Here is a 21,171-nt window from a genome sequence, read left to right on the forward strand (position 1 = left end):
AGGAAGGTATGGTAAATACTGTTGGTTGATGGATAAAACATCAACATATTTTTTATTTTTCATATATTTAAGGCCATTTGAACTTCTCTGTGAATTGTGTGTTCATGTCTTTTGCCCATTTTATTTCTGAACAGGTTCTATTTTGTTTTAAGAGTTTTCTATATTTTAGGGAGACTCTCTATGATATAATGTGCCAAATATATTCTTGTTTGTCATTTGCTTCTGGTGCTTTTTGCCATGAAAGAGAATTTTTTTTTTTTTAGACTTTATTTACTTATTTGACAGAGATCACAAGTAGGCAGAGAGGCAGGCAGAGAAAGAAGGGAAAGCAGCCTCCTTGCAGAGCAGAGAGCCTGACGCAGGGCTTGAACCCAGGACCCTGAGATCATGACCTGAGCCGAAGGCAGAGGCTTAACCCATTGAGCCACCCAGGCACCCCAAAAGAAAGCTTTATATTTTGGAGGTGGAATTCTATTAATCTTACGTTGCTTCTTGTTTTGAGTTATAGTTAGACTTTCTAATTTTAATCTATAAAAGAATTCACCTATGTGTTTTTTAGTTTTTACTTATGGGGTTTCCCAACCCCCCCCCCCCACCTGCCTCCATTTCACTCTGATTGATTTGGAGTTTGTTCTGGTATATACAAACAAATAGGGACCCAAATTTATCTTTTCTCACCTGGTTATCTGGTTGTTTCATTCATTTATTAGTAAATTCATCTTGTCAGTGATGTGAGACATTGTGTTTATGTACTTCTGGATTCTCTTCCTTAGAATTGGTGTGTCTATTCGTGTACCAGAGCCATACAGTTGTATTTGTCAAGGCTATATGGTAAAGCTAACCCTGCCTTGTCACTTTTCTTTCTCAGGGTTTTCTTCTTATTTTTATTATTTACTTTGAGACGATCTCAACTATTCAGAAAAGTTGCAAGTACAAAAGGAACTTTTTCCCTGAACCCCCTTGATAGTAAAATGCCGACATGTTGCCTTATCCCCTTAGTGGGCACTTAGTGTATTTTCCCTACAGACATTTTCATCTGACCACAATGCAGCCATCAAAACCAGAAAGCTAACCACTGTATAATCCTCAGACCCCCAAATTTTCCAGCTGTTCCCTAAATTATCTTTATTTGAAAAGACAATCCAGCCGTTGAATCCACATGTTGAATTTGGTTCTCCAGTCTCTTTGCTTCTGCAATCAATTCAAACAGTTTCTCAGTGTTTTCTTGAATTTCATGAGTTATTTTGTACTATCAGGTGAAATCAGTTTATTCTGCCACTGGTGATATTCATTATGATCCCCTGATTAAAGTGGTATGTTCCAGGGCACCTGGGTGGCTCAGTCGGTTGAGCCCTTGACTGTTGGTTTTGGCTCAGGTCATAATCTCAAGGTTGTGAGCTCAAACCCTACACTGAGCTCCATTCTGGGTTTGGAGTCTGCTTCAGTTTCTTTCTTCCTCTCCCTGCCCTTCCCTGCTTGCTTTCACTCTCGAAAAAAATAAATAAAATCTTAAAAAAAAAATTCTCTCCCTCTGTCCTTCCCCTTTCTCTCTCTAAAAGCAAGCAAGCAAGCAAACAAATAATTTAAGAGTGGTATGTCCCAGGTTTCTTCAGTGTAAAATTACTTTTCCTCTTTAAAACTAATTAGTATTTTGTGGGAAAGTATTTTGAGCCTATGTAAACGATCCTTTTTATTATCAAATTTTCAATTTATTCATTTATTTACATTAACATGGACTCATCTTTGGTGTTAGCATTGTCATAATTTCTTATTTCATCGTGTGTATATTTACTGAAACTTTCTATATTTACTGTATCTTTTTACTATGTAGACTTTTTAAATTTAAAATTTGTAAACATTTCTTTTAGTAATTACATATTGGGACTTGTATTCAAGTGGTTCCCTTTCTAGTGATACTATATATAATGCATCCAGTTCATTTTTTACCTTACTGAGGTTTCTGATTTTTGCCTCTATATGTAATAATCCTTGGCTCTCCTTTGTCACTTACATGTCAATCAATGAGCTGATTCTACTCTTCCCTTTCTCTCTCACTTCTTCAGCCTTGTTTAGCTGTGTTTTATTTTTCCTTTGTCAGAGCATATTACATTACCGAAATATCCTTCCACCCTTATCCTCGGTTTTGTTGTACCCTAGAATTTTTCACTAAATATCTTAGATGCTGTTCTTGGAACAGTTGTAGCAGGTGATCCAATGAAGAAGAATGGAAGAATTAGTTTATCTTACCAGGTTTCTTAGTTCAAGACCTTCCTCTTCTGCTGCTGTAGTGAAGTACAGTTTCTTTAATAAATGTGCCTTTATTGTCTGTCCTCTGATTTATTTATAATATCTTGTCTCAATAGAAGGCTCATCTTTAGTTGTCTTCTTCTTTCCCAGGGTCTCCACCTTTCAGAATGCTTTCTTTCCCCTAGAGGTAGCATCCTCCTAAGATCACAACATATGTTCTAAGCCCCTTCTTTTTGACTCTATAGTTTCAGATATGCTGTCAATATTTCCTCACTTAGAGAGGGACCCTCTGTCTATGGGAATGAACTGTTGTTGGTGTTAACTGTCCCATCACCACTGAAACCTCATTGGTATTTGGTGTGTACTTTGGAAACTGGAATCAACTCTACTGGTCTGAGATTTTTATGTCCCCCAGTCACATTTAAATTGAAATCTCTAAAATTCTCTTAGTTACGCTGCAAGTGAGGGCCAAGAGGGACTTAATTAGTTCTTCCTGTGGATCTTTACAGTTACATCGATGAGTATGTGGAATTTCTTTTTTTTTTTTTAATTTTTTATTTCTTATAAACATATAATATATTTTTATCCCCCTGAGTACACGTATGTGAATTGCCAGGTTTACACACTTCACAGCACTCACCATAGCACATACCCTCCCCAATGTCCATAACCCCACCCCCCTTCTCCCAACCCCCCTCCCCCCAGCAACCTTCAGTTTGTTTTGTGAGATTGAGTCACTTATGGTTTATCTCCCTCCCAATCCCATCTTGTTTCATTTATTCTTCTCCTACCCCCTTAACCCCCCATGTTGCATCTCCACTTCCTCATATCAGGGAGATCATATGATAGTTGTCTTTCTCTGCTTGACTTATTTCGCTAAGCATGATACCCTCTAGTTCCATCCATGTCATCGCAAATGGGAAGATTTCATTTCTTTTGATGGCTGCGTAGTATTCCATTGTGTATCTATACCACATCTTCTTTATTCATTCCCTAGGTTTTTTCCATACTTTGGCTATTGTGGACATTGCTGCTATAAACATTCAGGTACACGTGCCCCTTCGGATCACTACGTTTGTATCTTTAGGGTAAATACCCAGTAGTGCTATTGCTGGGTCATAGGGTAGTTCTATTTTCAACATTTTGAGGAACCTCCATGCTGTTTTCCAGAGTGGCTGCACCAGCTTGCATTCCCACCAACAGTGTAGGAGAGTTCCCCTTTCTCTGCATCCTCACCAGCATCTGTCGTTTCCTGACTTGTTAATTTTAGCCATTCTGACTGGTGTGAGGTGATATCTCATTGTGGTTTTGATTTGTATTTCCCTGATGCCGAGTGATGTGGAGCACTTTTTCATGTGTCTGTTGGCCGTCTCTGGATGTCTTCTTTGCAGAAATGTCTGTTCATGTCTTCTGCCCATTTCTTGATTGGATTATTTGTTCTTTGGGTGTTGAGTTTGCTAAGTTCTTTATAGATTTTGGACACCAGCCCTTTATCTGATATGTCGTTTGCAAATATCTTCTCCCATTCTGTCAGTGGTCTTTTGGTTTTGTTAACTGTTTCCTTTGCTGTGCAAAAGCTTTTGATCTTGATAAAATCCCAATAGTTCATTTTTGCCCTTGCTTCCCTTGCCTTTGGCGATGTTCCTAGGAAGATGTTGCTGTGGCTGAGGTCGAAGAGGTTGCTGCCTGTGTTCTCCTCAAGGATTTTGATGGATTCCTTTCTCACATTGAGGTCCTTCATCCATTTTGAGACTACTTTCGTGTGTGGTGTAAGGAAATGGTCCGATTTCATTTTTCTGCATGTGGCTGTCCAATTTTCCCAACACCATTTATTGAAGAGGCTGTCTTTTTTCCATTGGATATTCTTTCCTGCTTTATCTAAGATTAGTTGACCATAGAGTTGAGGGTCTATTTCTGGGCTCTCTATTCCGTTCCATTGATCTATGTGTCTGTTTTTGTGCCAGTACCATGCTGTCTTGATGATGACAGCTTTGTAATAGAGCTTGAAGTCTGGAATTGTGATGCCACCAACTTTGGCTTTCTTTTTCAATATTCCTTTGGCTATTTGAGGTCTTTTCTGGTTCCATATAAATTTTAGGATTTTTTGTTCCATTTCTTTGAAGAAAATGGATGGTACTTTGATAGGAATTGCATTTAATGTGTAGATTGCTTTAGGTAGCATAGACATTTTCACAATATTTATTCTTCCAATCCAGGAGCATGGAACATTTTTCCATTTCTTTGTGTCTTCCTCAATTTCTTTCATGAGTACTTTATAGTTTTCTGAGTATAGATTCTTTGCTTCTTTGGTTAGGTTTATTCCTAGGTATCTTATGGTTTGGGGTGCAATTGTAAATGGGATTGACTCCTTAATTTCTCTTTCTTCTGTCTTGTTGTTGGTGTAGAGAAATGCATCTGATTTCTGTGCATTGATTTTATATCCTGATACTTTACTGAATTCCTATACAAGTTCTAGCAGTTTTGGAGAGGAGTCTTTTGGGTTTTCCGAGTATGTGGAATTTCTAATGGAAGTAATGGCTCTAAGGGTGACAGGGGTCAAGTGGCTGCATTTAACCGCCAAAGGCAAGGTGGGCATGGTTACTGTAATGGACAGCAGACTCAAAACAGCAATCAGGATAGTCTGACTTGTAAAGACTTATGGCATTGGCTAGTTGATACTAGTGTTTCAAGAAGTCAGGTAGATAGGAAACCTACTAAATTCTTACTTGCTCTGTATAAATAGAAAAGTTTATGCTCACTGATCTTGTCATATATCCTACCATACTGCAAGAGCTAGCTAGATAGAACAATGGAATGGCCTTTGGAGATTCAGTTGCAGTGTCAGCAAGGTGGCAATACCTTGCAGGGTTGGGACAAGGTTCTCCAGAAGGCTGTATGTGCTCTGAATCAGTGTCCAATATAAGCTGCTTTTTCTCCTATAACCAGCATTCATGATTTCAGGAATCAAGGGATTAAAATGGGACTAGCATCACTCACTATTACTCCTAATGACCCACTACCAAAGTTTTTGCTTTCTTTCCCCATGATATCCTGCCCTACTGGTCTACATAGTCTTTTTTTTTTTAAGATTTTATTTATTTGACAGATAGTGATCACAAGTAGGCAGAGAGAGACAGGGGGAAGGCTCCCTGCTGAGCAGAGAGCTGAATGCAGGGCTCGATCCCAGGACCCCAGGATCATGACCAGAGTCAAAGGCAGAGGTTTAACCCACTGAGCCACCCAGGTACCCCTTCATTGTCTTTTTAAAAATAATATTCATTTATTTGAGAGAGAGAGAAAGAGAGAGAGCACACAAGCAGGGTGAGTGGCAGAGAGAGAGAAAGAGAAGCAGGCAACCCACTGAACAAGGACTGATGCAGGACTTGAGTATTGTGACCTGAGCAGAAGGCAGATGCTTAACCAATTGAACCACCCAGGTGCCCCTGGTCTGCACAGTCTTAGTTTGAGAAGGAGAAGTGCTTCCACCAGGAGTTACAACAATGATTTCATTGAGCTAGAGGTTAAGACTGCCAGCCAGTCACTTTGGGCTCCTCATGCCTCTGAATAAACAGGCAAAGAAGGGAGTTACTGTGCTGGCTGAGTGATTGATCCCGGCTACAAAGAGGATATTGGACTGTTATGACACAATGGAGGTAAGGAAAAGTATGTCTAGAATACAGGAGATCCTCAGGAACATCTCTTAATATTACCATGGCCTGTGATTAAGGTCAATGAAAAACTACAACAACCCAATTCAGCCAGAATTACTAACGGCATAGACCCTTCAGGAATATAGGTTTGGGTCACTCCACCAGGTAAACCATGACCAGCTGAGGTGCTGGCTGAAGGCAAAGAGACTACAGAATGTGTAGTGGGTATACCAGAAATTACCATGTGATCAATTATACATTAAGGACTATAATTGTCATGAGTATTTCCTTCTTATTTTGTTATGAATACATTTCTGTATGTATATATATGAAGCAAATATCTTTTTCTTTCCTGTCTTGTTCCTTTATTATATAACATATAATGTATTGACTGTATTGTTGTATCTAAGTACTATTAATTTTATATCATAGTAGTTAAATGACAGAACATCAAGGAAAAGAGCAAACATCCCTCAAGGATTTTATTTCCTTTTTTGGGGAAGTGGTTAGTGCTTTTTCAGTCGTATGGAGTAGAGTTGTATCATGTTAGGCAGAATTATGATCCATTTCTCTTATTTGGAGATTAACTATGGTTTAAGGAGACATGTATGGGTGCTAAGTTGACAAGGGCATAGGTTTGTGGTGTTAGTTTTATGTGTCAGCTTGACTGGGTCATGGATACCCTGCTATTTGGCTGAACACTATTCTGGGTGTTCTGTGATGGTATTTCTGAGATTAACATTTGAATTGGTGGAATCAGTAAAGCAGGTTGTCCTCCCCAGTAAGGGTAGACATCCTCCCATCCACTGAGGGCCCAAGTAGAATGAAACATGGAGGAAGAGAGAATATACCTTCTTCTGCCTGAGTAATTTAGCTAAGACACTGGTCCTCTCCAGGCCTGGGACTGGGGTTTACATCATTGGGTCCCCCTGATTCTCAGGCCTTCGGACATGGACTGAATTATATCACTTGCTTTCCTGGTCTCCAGTTTGCAAATGGCAGATCGTGGGACTTCTCAGCCTCCATAATCATGTGAGCCAATTCCTCATAATAAATTTCTTTCTCCATGTGTACCCTATTGGCTCTGTTTCTCTATGGAACCCAAACTAATAGAAGTAGATATCATTAGCCCTTGGCAACCCAGAAGTCCCCCATTTTTTCTTTTTATATTATTATGATGGTAAAATATACATAACATTGAGCTTACCATTCCAGTTGTTTTTATTTTTTGTTATTTTTTATTTTTTAAAGATTTTATTTATTTATGAGAGAGAGAATGAGGGAGAGAGAGCATAAGAGAGGGAAGGTCAGAAGGAGAAGCACACTCCCCGCTGAGCAGGGAGCTGGATGCAGGGCTCCATGCCAGGACCCCGAGATCATGACCCGAGCCGAAGGCAGTCGCTTAACCAACTGAGCCACCCAGGCGCCCCTCCAGTTGTTTTTAAATGTACAGTTCAGTAGCATTAAATACATTTACAATGTTGTGAAATCATCACCCCTGTCCATTTGAAGAGCTCTTTAATCATCCCAAATGGAAATTGTACCCATTAATAAATAACAACCCAGTGCCCCTGGCAGCCATTCTCCTACTTTGTCTCTATAAATTTGACTGTTCTAGTTACTTTGTATAAGTATAATCATGCAGTTTATGTTCTGTTATGTTTGGTATATTTCACTTAATATATTTTTCATTTTGACCGATTTTGAGTGAATTTTTGTATATGGTAAGATAAGGGTCCAACTTCATCCTTTTGCATGTGGATACCCAGTTTCCCCAACACTGTTTGTTAAAAACAAACAAACAAAACTATGTCCTTTCCCCATTGAACAGTCTTGGAACTCTTATTGAAATTCTAGTGACCATATATGTGAGGATTTGTTTCTTTGTTCCTGGGCTCTATATTTTATCCCAGTAGTCCATATATTTGCCTTTATGCTAGTACAACACTGTTTTGATTATTATAGTGTTGAAGTAATTTTTGAAATCAGAGTGTGAGTCCTCTAACTTGGTTCTTTTTTCAAGGTTGTTTGGTTATTAGGATCCCTTGAAATTCCACATGAATTTTTGGATGTGTTTTTCTATTTCTGCAAAACACACTGTGGGGTTTTTGATAGACATTTTATTGAACCTATAGATTGCTTTTGATAGTACTGACATATTAACAGTAGTAAGGGGACGCCTGGGTGGCTCAGTTGGTTAAGCAGCTGCCTTCGGCTCAGGTCATGATCCCAGCGTCCTGGGATCGAGTCCCGCATCGGGCTCCTTGCTCAGCAGGGAGCCTGCTTCTCCCTCTGCCTCTGCCTGCCATTCCATCTGCCTGTGCTCGCTCTCTCCCTCTCTCTCTCTGACAAATAAATAAAATCTTTAGAAAAAAAAAACAGTAGTAAGGCTTGTGATGCATGAATATGGGATGTCTTTCCATTTATTTGAGTTTTCTTTAATTTCTTTCAGCAACATTTTATAGTTTTCAATGTACAAGTCTTTCACCTCCTTAGTTTAAGTTTATTCCTAAGTATTTTGTTCTTTTTGATACTATTATGAATGAATATCTTTTCTTTTTTAAAAAAAGATTTTACTTACTTATTTGACATAGAGAAAGAGTATGAGCAGGGCGAGTGGTAGAGGAAGAAGCAGACTCCCCACTGAGCAGAAAGCCAGATGTGGCTTCCCAGGACCCTGAGATCATGACCTGAACCAAAGACAGATGCTTAACCAATGAAGCCACACAGGCACCCCAAATGGAATAGTCTTCTTAATTTCCTTTTGAGGCTGTTCATTGCCAGCATATAGAAATTCAAATGATTTTTGTCTGTTGACTTTGCATCTTGAAAATTTGCTACATTCATTTATTAGCTCTAACTGTTTTGGTTGTGTATAGAATCTTTAGGATTTTATACAGGTAAGATGTCATCTGTGAAGAGAGAAAATTTTACTTCTTTCTTTCCAATTTCGATAACTTTTGTTTCTTTTTCTTGTCTAATTGCTCTGGCTAGAACTTCCAGAACTATGTTGAATAGAAATGGTAAAAACAGGCATCCTTCTATTGTTCTTGATCTTAGGAGAAAAGGTTACTGTCTTTCACCATTGAGTGTGGTGTTAGCTATGGGTTTTTCATATATGGCCTTTACCATAATGAGGAAACTTCCTCCTATTCCTAGTTTGTTGAGTGTTTTTATCATGAAAGGGCATTGAATTTTGTCAAATGAATTTTCTGCATCAATTGAGATGATCATGCAGTTTTCTTCCCTTTTTGCTAATGTGGTTTACATTGATTCAATTTTGTATGTTTGAACCACCTTTGCATTCCAAGAATAAATCCCATTTGGTCATGGTCTATAATCTTTTTAATGTGCTGCTGAGCTCAGTTTGCTAGTCTATTTTGTTGAGGATTTTTACATCAATGTTCATAAGGCATTTTGCTCTCTAGTTTTCTTTTATTAATGGTGTCTTTGGCTTTGGCCCAGCCATTCACTAGCGTTGGCTTGGCTGTAGGTTGAAAAACTAGAGCAAGAGTGACCACCATGAAAAGCTGATACTTCAGCAAGGAAGAAGAAAGAAAAGCATTTCTTAGCTGCATTAACAGCCATCATCCTTCAACTCATTTTAAATTGTTGTTTGATATGGTTACCAAAAATATGAAAATTAAATTAATAAAGTGGCTAAAAGGATCATGTAAAATATATGAGAAATTCTAAACTCATAACCATCCAAAAGCAAACGCAGAATATTGTAAAGGAAATGCATTTGGAGGTAAACTGAATAGCGTACATGGGTATGAAACTGGGTGAGTGAGAAGCTGCTATTTAAGTTACCATATCATCTGATGTTATTATCAGAGAGTGTTCCTGTGATAAATTTGTGAATGAGAAACAGCTATGAGGAAAGTCCAGATTAATACTCTTCTATAATACTCTCCTATAGAGCCCGAGTGACTCAGTTTATTAAGTATCTGACTCTTGATATTGGCTTAGATCATGATCTCAGGGTAGGATGATCAAGCCCTGAGGTGAGCCCTACATTGAGCCGTCTGTGGAGCCCCAGGTCAGGCTCTGCATTCAGCAAGGAGTCTGCTTGAGATTCTCTCCCTCTCCCTCTTCTTCTGCTTCTCCCCCTGTTCATGCTCTCTCTCTCTTTCTCTAAAATAAATAGACAAATCTTTAAAAAAATATTTTAAAATGTTCTTCTATAGAAATATAATGCAAACCATATGTGTAATTTTATAATTTTCTAAGAGCCACATTTAAAAAAGTAAAAAGAAACAGATGAAATTAATTTTAATATATTTTATTTAACCCAATACATCTAGAATATAATTTTAACAAGTAATTGATATAAAAATTATGAATGTGATATTTAACATATTTTTTGTACTAAGTCTTCCAAATCTGGTATATTTTGCATTTACAATACATATCAACTTGGACCAACCACATTTTACAAGCTTAGTAGTCACATGTGCCTAACATATTGGGCAGTAAAACCTAAACAGTGAGATCTCACTTGTTCAGATCTGTTTTTCAGCTTAATTTTCCAGAGCTTGACAGATGTAAGTGTTAGCTTTTCTGCTTTCTGTTCTTAACAGACCAACAGTATGCTCTTCTGCAAAGTGGTTCTGTAGGAAGGTATCAATCTTGAAGTTTTTATCTAATGACGTATTCTTTAGAAATAGTCGACATTGGACAGATTGTCAAGAAACAACTCCTTGGCAAGAAATCTTGGCATGTGTGGAGGGGGACAGAGGTCTGGTAGCTAAGTAGTTGTGGCAGGTGAGGGCCTAAGGGAATTTGTTGAGGATTTTAGGCTCACTGGATCCAGCAGGAGGTAGATTTCTTGAGCAGTTGGTAGATAGGGGAACAAAACATCAGGGAGATTGGGAACAAAAGTTGAGTGGGCAGAGAAGTTGGCCTTTCTTCCCTCTTTCTCTGCCCATGTGTGAGTAAAGGGAGGTATGTGTACGTGAGCGTGCAGTCTGCAGGACCATGGCGTCTGGATGCCACGTGTACAGCGGCCGCAACTCACACAGGTCCCTGTCTTGAACTTTTTCCCTCTTACCTTGCTTATGTTCGACTCCCCAAATACCAGTCCAGAGTGTTTAATGGGTGTCATTCTTGTCCTGAAAAATTGTGTGTGTTTTACATTTATGTAAATGTGTTGAGCGCTTCTTCCTGCCTGTTCTTCCTACCTTTGTCTCACTCCTGCTGCCTTTGTTCTATCCTTTCCTTTGATGGCTTTCCCCCACTTCAATGCTTTTCCCCATTTCTTTTCTTTCTGGCACTTGGCATTAGCCGAGTGTCTAGAGCAAGCCAGATAGGATGCTGGGTACCTCACAGACATTGTTTCATTAAAGTCTCTCAGTAACCTCATAAGGATGGTGACATTGTCCACATTTTGTGAAGGGAACAAATTAGAGCAGTTAGGTGACATGCCTACTATCAGACAGTTAACGCTCTGGAGTCACACTTCACCTTTCTAATTCCAAAATCCGCACACTTTCTGCTGTCCCAAAACCCTTCTCATTCTTTAGAAAAAAATTTACACATCCCTCTTTTAAATGAAAAAATACAAGCCAATTTGGCTATCTCTTGAGACGTAGGGAAACTAGTTATTTGCAGAGTTGGTGATAGGAGCACCTAACATTTACTCATTGCTGTGGAAGGCCGTATAGAGCAGGGATTAAGTGGACAGACTTTGGAGCCTGGCTGATCCCAGCTCTGCCCCCAAGTCCATAGGTATCTGTTGACTTTGGGCTGGTTGTCAAACCCTCCCTGGAGGAAGAAGTTAAATTCTATGTAGTAGACAGAGTGCATAATAAGAAAATAGAGGTTTGCGTGTTTTTCATTCATTTATCCATTTGGCAAACATTTGACAGACCTATAATGTACCAGAGATTACTCTAGGATTATTCTAGGAGCTGCAGATATAGAAGGGAACAAGGTATAAAAAGACCCTGCCCTTGAGAAGCTTACCTTTTAGTAACAGCAAGCAAGAAGGCTGATACTAAAGGAAGGATTGGGACCTCCACTGGAGGAGGAAACAGTAAAGGCAATAACTGTAATTTACTGCTGTCTGTTGTGTGCTAGAACCTGCTTCTGACCAAATTCCATTCCCTAAGGATAAGATTTAATTGTTTAATAGCTTTATTGAGGCATAATTTACACACTCTAAAATTCAACCATTTTAAACATGCAATGATTTTTAATAAATTTACAGAGTTGTACAACCCCCGCCTTAACCCAGTTTCAGAACATCTTCATCACTCCATAAAGCTCCTTCTTACTAAGAACAAGGTGTTTTTGTTTTCTTGATAAATGAAGGGAGACAGTCTTGTATGTGGAAGGAGCACTGACCCAAGGGCCAGGAGAAGCAGGCCCTAATCCTAGCTCTGCCACTGTACCCCCCAGGCAAGACTCCTCCCAGCAGAGTCTCACTTTCCTCGCATGTAATGTAAAGGGCAGTGCTCACTAAGTGTTCTTAAAGCTCTAAGATCTTACAATTTTATTTAAGAAAGATCTGAATATCTGTGGCATTTAGAGAAGAGATATAAAACAACAGGAGAGTGAACGTTGACCAGAAAATTATTAGAAGACATTCTTATGGGAGTATAGGAGGGGTTAAATGGCTCATCCTTTTCTTTCAGCACTTTGTCCAGTGACATTAAATCAACCAACCAATGTTGTTGCCTTAGTTGTCCAAAAATATCCTTAAGTATCATCTATGGAGTCATTTAGTGTCTTACTTCTTATAACCAGTTAATCAGGAGATCTAATGCAGATGTTTTCTATCTTCCTATAAATGGTTCATACCATCAGTGGTCTCTAGACCACTCTAGTGGAAATAGATTCATTAGCATATTTAAACCTAATCAGATTAAAATACCAATTCAGAAAACTCATCTCTAGAATTCTGTTCCTCTAGAGCCACTTTTGGTACCAAATAGTGAGTGTTAGGGTTCTCTCGAGACTCAGAACCAACAGGATATATAGGCTTACCTCACTTTAGTGCACTTTGCTTTATTGTTTTGCAGATACTGTGTTTTTTATACACTGGAGGTTTGTGGCAAGTGGGTGTCAAGCAAGTCTCTTGGCACCCACAGCATTTGCTCACTTTGTGTCTGTGGGTCACATTTTGGTAATTCTTGCATTGTCTCAAACCTTTTCATTATTGTATCTGTTATGGTGATCTGTGATCAGTGATTGTTGATGTTACTATTGTAATTTGTTTGGGGATAGCACAAACTATGCCCATATAAGACAGCAAACTTAATCCATAAATGTTGTGTGTGTTCTTTTTTTTTTTTTTTTTTAAAGATTTTATTTATTTATTTGACAGACGGAGATCACAAGTAGGCAGAGAAGCCCGCAGAGAGAGGAGGAAGCAGGCTCCCCGCTGAGCAGAGAACCCGATGCGGGGCTCGATCCCAGGACCCTGGGATCATGACCTGAGCTGAAGGCAGAGGCTTTAACCCACTGAGCCACCCAGGGCGCCCCTGTTGTGTGTGTTCTAACTGCTCCACTGACCAGCCCTTCCTCTATCTCTTTCTCTCTCCTTGGGCCTCCCTGTTGCCTGAGACACAACAAAATTGAAATTAGGCCAATTAATAAACCTACAGTAGACTCTAAGTGTTCAAGTTAAAGGAAGAGTTGCATGTCACTCACTTTAGATCAAGAGCTAAAAATGATTAAGCTTCATGAGGAAGACAAGTCAAAAGCCATGGCAGGCTGAAAATGAGGCCTCTTGTGCCAAACAGTAGACAAGCTGTGAATGTAAAGGAAAAGTTCTTTTTTTTTTTTTTTAAGTTTAATATTTTTTTTTTAAAGATTTTATTTATTTATTTGTCAGAGAGAGAGAGAGCGAGAGCAAGCACAGGCAGACAGAGTGGAAGGCAGAGTCAGAGGGAGAAGCAGGCTCCCTGCGGAGCAAGGAGCCCTATGTGGGACTCGATCCCAGGACGCTGGGATCATGACCTGAGCCGAAGGCAGCTGCTTAACCAACTGAGCCACCCAGGCGTCCCAAGGAAAAGTTCTTGAAGGAAATTAGAAGTGCTACTCCACTGAACACATGAGAGATAAGAAAGTGAAACAACTTTATTGTTGATACAGAAAAAGTTTGAGTGGTCTGGCTAAAAGATCATAACAGCCACAACATCCCCTTAAGACAGAGCCTAATCCAGAGCAAGCCCCTAACTCTCTTAAATTCTGGGAGGACTGAGAGAGGTGAGGAAGCTGCAGAGGAAAGTCTGAAGCTGCAGAGGCTGGTCGGTGAAGTTGAAGGAAAGAACCAGCTCCATAACAGAAAGTACAAGGTGAAGCAGCAAGGGCTGGGGGAGAAGCTGTGGCGAGTTCTCCAGAAGGTCCAGCTATGACAGCAATGAAGGTGGCTACACTCCACAACAGGCTTCCAGTGTAGATAAAACAGCTTTCTACTGGAAGAAGACGGCATCGAGGACTCTCATACCTAGACAAGAGAAGTCAATGCCTGGCTTCAAAGCTTCAAAGGACAGGCTGTCTGTCTCATTAGGAGCTAATGCAGCTGGTGACTTTGAGTTGAAGCCAAACTCATCGACCATTCCCAAAACCCTAGGGCCCGTAAGAATTACGCTCAGTCTATTCTGTCTATTCGCTATAAATGGAATAATGAAACCCGGATGATAGCACATCTGTTTACAACATGGTTTACTGAATATTTTAGGCCCACTGTTGAAATCTATTGCTCAGAAAAAAAAAAAGATTCCTTTCAAAACATGACTGCTCATTGACAATGCACCTGGTCACCCAAGAGCTCTAACAGAAATGTACAGTGAGATGAATGTTGTCTTCATGTCTGCCAACACAATATCCATCTTGCATTTCATAATAAAATAATAAAAATAATAAGTAAAATAATAAAATATGTTTCATAAAGCTATGTAAGTGCCATAGAGAGTGATTCCTCTAATGGGTTCTGGGCAAAGTCAACTGAATCCTTCCTGGAAATGGGATGCCATTACAAAAAATTGGAAGAGGACAAAATAACCACATTTACAGGAGTTTGGAAGAGGTTGGTTCCCACCCTCACAGAGAACTTGGAGGAAGTCACTTCAGAGGTGGTGGAAACAGTGAGAACTGGAATTAGAAGTGGGGCCTGTAGATGGGACCGCATTGCTGTCACCTCATGATCAGACTTGAACAGACAAGAAGCTGCTTCTCATGGATGAGCAAAGAAAGTGGTTTCTTGAGATGGAATCTGCTCCTGGTAGAGATGCTATGAAGACTACTGAAATTACTACAAAGAATTTAGAATCTTACATCAACTTAGTAGATAAAAGAAGAGCAGAGTTTGAGAGGATTGAGTCCCATTTCAAAAGAAGTTCTACTGTGGGTGAAGTGTTGTCAAATGGCATCGTAAGCTACAGAGAAATCATTCATGAAAAGAAGAGCCACTCAATGCAGCAAACTCCATTGTTGTCTTATTTTAAGAGATCGCCACAACCACCCAGCCTTCAGCAATCACCATCAACATCGAGGCAAGAACTTCCTTCAGCAAAAACATTGTGATTCACTGAAAACTTAGATGATGATTAACATTTTTTAGCAATATTTTTAAATTAAGGCATGTATATGTTTTTTTTTTTTTTGAGATACAATGCTATCGTCCACTTAAAGGGCTATAGTATAGTGCAAACATAACTTTTATATGCACTGAGAAACCGAAAAATTCATTGACTTACATTGTGATATTAACTTTATTGCAGTGGTCTGGAACAGAACCTGTAATATCTCCCAGCTATGCCTCTGTGTGTGTGTGTGTGTGTGTGTGTGTGTGTGTGTGTGTGTTTATATAGAGAGATATAAATTTATATGGAATATGGAAATTTATTATGGCAGCTCATGTAGTAGGAAAGGTCCAGGAGTCCCAGTCTGCTGTCTTCTAGCTGTTGAACCAGGAAAGTTGGTACTGTAATTTGTTTTGAGTCCAAAGATGTGAGAAAGGGGGAGAGGGAGGCTGATGGTGTGACTCAGTGTGAAAGCTCAAGCTGATGGAGAAGACAGATGTCTCAGGTCAAGAAAGGAGAGTAAATTCACCCTTCCTCTGCCTTTTTGTTCTATTTGGATCCATAAAGGACTGGGTGATATCCACCCACATGGGGAAGGAACATCTGCTTTACTCAGTCCACCAAATGAAATGCTAATTTTTTCTGGAAAAACCTTCACAGAAATACCCAGAAATAGTGTTTTACCAGCTATCTTAGCATCTCTTAGTTTAGTCAAGTTGGCACATCAAATTAACCATCACAAGAGGCAGGACTCTTAAAGGCCTTCAAACCCAGGTCAAGGATTTAATTCAGTTGAATGTCATGGAGACTCCATTGAAATATTTGGTCATTGCTTTTATAGGTCAGTGAATGACTCAAAATATGGTATCCTGGAACAAGATTCAAACTTAAATCCTATCATACCTATTTGTGAATTTGATCAAATGAATTTCCATAACCTCTATTTCTTTATCTATAGATAATACCAACTTTACCAATCTTAAGATAATTGACAGGTATGTGTGAAGTACATCATTGTGTTTGATGCCAAGTACTTGATGCTTTAAAATTATAAAAGGTACTTTGTGAGTATTAATTTGGTGGCAATGTATTAAGTCAATTGATGGGAAGCCAGTTTGATGTTCAGCATTTTTCAAAATACAGTTCCTAGGTCAACTGTGTCAGAACCAGCTTGAATATTCTGTTACAAATGTAAGTTCTTGATTCCAGTCCCAAATCTGATGAATCTGAATACTGGAATGAGCTTTGGAGACCATCATTTAACATTCCCAGGTGATTCTTATACACATTTAGATTTGAGAACCACTGCGACTGGTTTGCGCTCAGTAAATATTAGATGTTTCATTTTTGCTGCTGCTGTGATTTATCATCATCATAGCATAGAGAAATCATAGCCCAGCTTGTGGAGGGACCATCAAAGGCTTCATTTTGAACTGTTTGCATGAATGAGTAGGCTTGGGTTGGATGTATAGGGTTTGACCAGGTAAAGAAAAGGGGAATGTTATCTATTTAGAACAAAGGCACAAAAATATGGGAGAATGTGGCTTTGGTGGGGAACTCCAAATAGTTCAGAATATGATCATAATTAAAAGTATTTAAACTAGAAGGTAGTAAGAGTTGATATTGGATGTTGAAGAAGATGGAAAGGCAGTTCGAAGTTTTGTTTTTAAGCAAGAGTGACATAAGTTCAGATTTGTATTTTAGAATGATTACTCTGGATGGGAGCAATCAAAAGGAGAGGGTCAAAAGGAGGTTGAGGTTGCTGAGATAATACAAGAGAGAAGTTATGGAGGCTCAAAATAAGATTTTGATGAAGGATAAAGCAGGACCTGAATAGAGAGCTAGAATAGACTGGATTTGCTGACCAATACGTTGCTGAAGCCCTGAGTGTGTGGATAGGCACAGTCGGTGATGGTTTCCAGATTTCTCTGGAAGGGTGACTGTGTAGGGTGGGACAACCCTTCATCTGGGTGGGGAAGAGAGAGGGAGAATCAGGTACATGGGGGAAAAATGCTCATCGGCTTAGTTATATTACACTGGAGATGTTACTGAGACATCTAAGTGAATATATTTTTAAAATATAGGAATATGAAGCTGGTATTAAGAGGAAAGACCTCAGTTAGAAAAGGAAAGTTTGGAAGCCACCAGTTTCTAGTGGAGGATTAAGATATGGGTGTTTATAAAATTTATCAGGAGGTCTTAGAATAAGATAAGAGATTGAAGATTGAGACCTTGAGAAGGAGGCAGAAGAAGAGAAGCCCCAAAATTGCAAGATAGAGACAGCATTGGAAAAACCAAAGAGTCGGATAGGCTCCAGGGAGGAAGAGCCTGAGGAAGTTACTTACTGTGTCAAATGCCATAGAGGTCCTTTAATTTTGTAGTAGAAATTGTCTATGAACTTGTCATTTGGCAAGAGCAGTTTTAATATGAGATCGTGGAGGCAGAAATCAGATTTAAATGGTTTTATGGCTGAATTGGAGTGAGCTAGTAGAGACCATGACTAGAGACTATACTTATAACTGGGAAAAAGAAAATTTTAAAACTATTTTAAAAATCAAAGTATATTAAAGATCACTGATTTTAAAAACCTGAATGAACATATCCTATGGAATGTACATGGAAAAAGAAAAAGAAGTCTCAGGGGATTTTGGTCCTAGACTATAAGCCTTTTGATAGCAAGGAGTGTCTTCCTCCTTTTATCGGCAACCTGTGAGCATCTTGCCGGGTGCCCAGCGATTGTGCAGGAGAGATTTTTGGATTGGATGGATGGATGGATCTGAAGGCCCAGAATTAATTAATTAATTTTATAGGCCCAGAATTTTTAAGTTTTTTTTTTTTCTAATTTCAGATAGAGTTAAAAGAAAAGGGACTACAAGGAACTGTGTTAAAATATTGATACATACCAAGAATGATGCTTTTAATTTCCATAGAGCCCATTTTTTTCCCCAGTTTGCCAGGATTGTTCTCTCCCTCTCTCTTCTAATGAGTTCTCCCTTCCCTTTCTTATAATTCCATGTGAATATTTAATCTAAATATTTTAGTATCTTCTAGAGCTTGGAAGTGAGCTAGGATTTTAAAATCTGTATAATGCTACTGGACAGTAAGAATGTCGGATTCTAGCAGGGATAGAGCTAAGGGCACTTGGAACCCTGTGCCCTTCAGCGGAGACTCCACTTAGAAGGCCCGTGTGCTCAGAAGCCAGTCTCCTAGCAGGCAGGGCTGGGGCCACTGCTCCAGGAGTCAGGCCAGGTGGCTCTTGGCCAAATGGTTTCTGAACATGGGCAATACTGATAAATGTTTAATGCTCCTCCTTCCTGCGCAGCTGCTACAAAGTGCTGTCCTCTTTGTGAAAACCTTGTGTTTGGCGCTATTTTCCCTGATGGTTCCCAATGAACGTTTTAATCCAGTTTCTTATTCTGCATCGCCATTGTCTCCATTTGCCCTTTCCCGTGCTGTCTCTGAAGCCACTGCTTTGATGTCCATTTTCAAGTTTCCGGGGACTCTGAACTAGTAACATTGACAGCAGTTGCTCTCACAGGACCGTACATGAGAAGTGTCAAATGTAAGAAGGAAAGAGAGCAAGCTGCTGTCTCTGGTAGAGCAGGGTCAGCCGTAGAGGGATGGAACCATCAGCTGTTTATATCTGACTCTGTTCATTTACCCATTCTCTGACCACGTGATGGCAGGATTTCCGGTGTACAGTATTTGGGCAAGTTTTTGATTCCTCCATGTACTTATATGACACACGCATTAAATGCTTATTTAAGTGGCTGTGTTTTTATTCAAGAAATATTTAGTGAATGACCTTTGGGTCAAACACTGTTTAAGGCACTGAAAACAGAGAATTATATAGGGCATAATAGTTCGACCTCAAGGGCCTCACAAGACAGTGGGGAAGGGGGGTAGACATGTATAACAAGAGGGTAGGTGGAATTACTAAGTGTGTACATTGTTCCCCTGTAACATTTCCTTGTAATTATCTGTTATAGGAGAAAAGAGGGGAGATTTCGGTCTTTCTTTGTGGGCCAACCAGGGGATATATGATAGGCATCAAGAAGGTTGTACAGGACAGACGGGAGTTGCGTTGGGTTTTAGATGGTAGAGGACAACATTTAAGATGGAACAATGAGGAGAGAGAAAAATCATGACCAGTCCAGGGGGACCCTTTGGTAGGGCTGGAGCCCAGGGCGTTAGTGGGAATGGGTAGGTGGGGGGGAGGTCAGGAAGGCTGTGGTGGCCTGATGATGCAGACTGTATATTCTGTTCACATAATCAGATTTATATCTAGAAAGACATTTTAAAGAAAGGTGTGTTCAACAGGATAGGTACCTGGCCCCACTCCCCCTCACCTTGGCTCCTAAGAATAGGAGATTTAACAATATCATGGGGAGGAATGGGAGCCACTGGCTACATGCTTCTTCTGTTCTCTCCTCAGTGAATAATTCTGAGGGCAAGTCTGCCTATGTCTGTGAATACAATCAAGCCCAAGCTACCCACAGAGGTGATCTTAGTCACTTATCCTTATATTGGCTTTTGTTCTCACCACTCTCCCAGATCCCTCATTCCTGCTGCCTTGAGCAGGTTCTAATCAAACTCTGCCTTAGGGCAGGAAGTGAGACACCCAGGCTGGGACAGAAGCCAACCAAAGGGGAAGATCTTGCAGTAGTTCAGGTGAAGATGATAAAGGATCAAAACAAAATATTAATTGCCATGTTGCCAAATAGGGGAAGGAGATGAGAAGTTTGTAGGAGTGAGAATGGAAATGTCTCGATAGCCAATTCAGTGTGTGGGGTGGAGAAGGAAGGATTTCTGATGTCTCTTAAATCACTGAGAAGGATGGTAGTGTCATTAAACAACTTGAGAAATAAAGCTTTTAGAACAGGTGTATGTGGGGGAGAATATGGGTTCTACTTTCCATGTGAAGAATTTAAGGCATTGTGGGAATCATGGGTAGAGATGCTTAGTAGGAAGTTAGATTCAAGAATCTGGAGCTTAGGAAAGAGTTCTGTGCTTGGGAGTTTTGTGAATCATGAGCATACAGGAAAGAGAGGGCACCTACAATTATTGAGGGTCTACTATCAGTTAAATGTAGCTCTTTCCCCAGACTTTGAGAGGAGAGGGCAGGGTATGGCTGAGTGCCCCGAAAATACCCCTATTTCCTGCATCCCTTTGTTTTAACTTCCCTTCATGTCACTGTTTTGCTTTTGTTTTGTTTTGTTTTACTAAGACAGTGTTCACGTGTTAAAAGCTGTATTATCATAGTTTCCTAATTGAATTTAGTCTTCCTAAGAAAGTGACTCATGATAAAGTCCCTTGATCACATTTGAGAGCAGTACAGTAAGGAGAGAGGCCAGAGAGGCAAGTTCACAGGTTAGGTGCTTGGGTTTTATTCCAAGCGTGCTGAGAAGTCATTGGAGAATGCAGCCATTCAAGGATGGTATGTGCCAGGGACCTGAGACCTGCCTGGAACTGGGGGAGTTTATTGGTTCTGTCACTGTAACCCTTGTCCTTACTGCCCCCTGTCATTCTTCTCAGCTAATTTCTCATCCTTCAAATTTCCTCTGAGGCCAGTGAACCCTTGAACTCCTGATCAAACAGGAGAGGTTCACCTGTGATCCCCCAGCAATTCTGATAAATCCCTGTTTATCTTCAGCATAGCACTGTGCAGTCCAAGTATTTACATGTCTGCCTCATGTATATTATAAGCTCCTTGAGGACAGGGGCCAAGGCTTATTTCGATT

This window comes from Mustela erminea, chromosome 15 (assembly GCF_009829155.1).
Source record: "Mustela erminea isolate mMusErm1 chromosome 15, mMusErm1.Pri, whole genome shotgun sequence".
In the NCBI taxonomy this organism is placed as follows: Eukaryota; Metazoa; Chordata; class Mammalia; order Carnivora; family Mustelidae; genus Mustela; species Mustela erminea.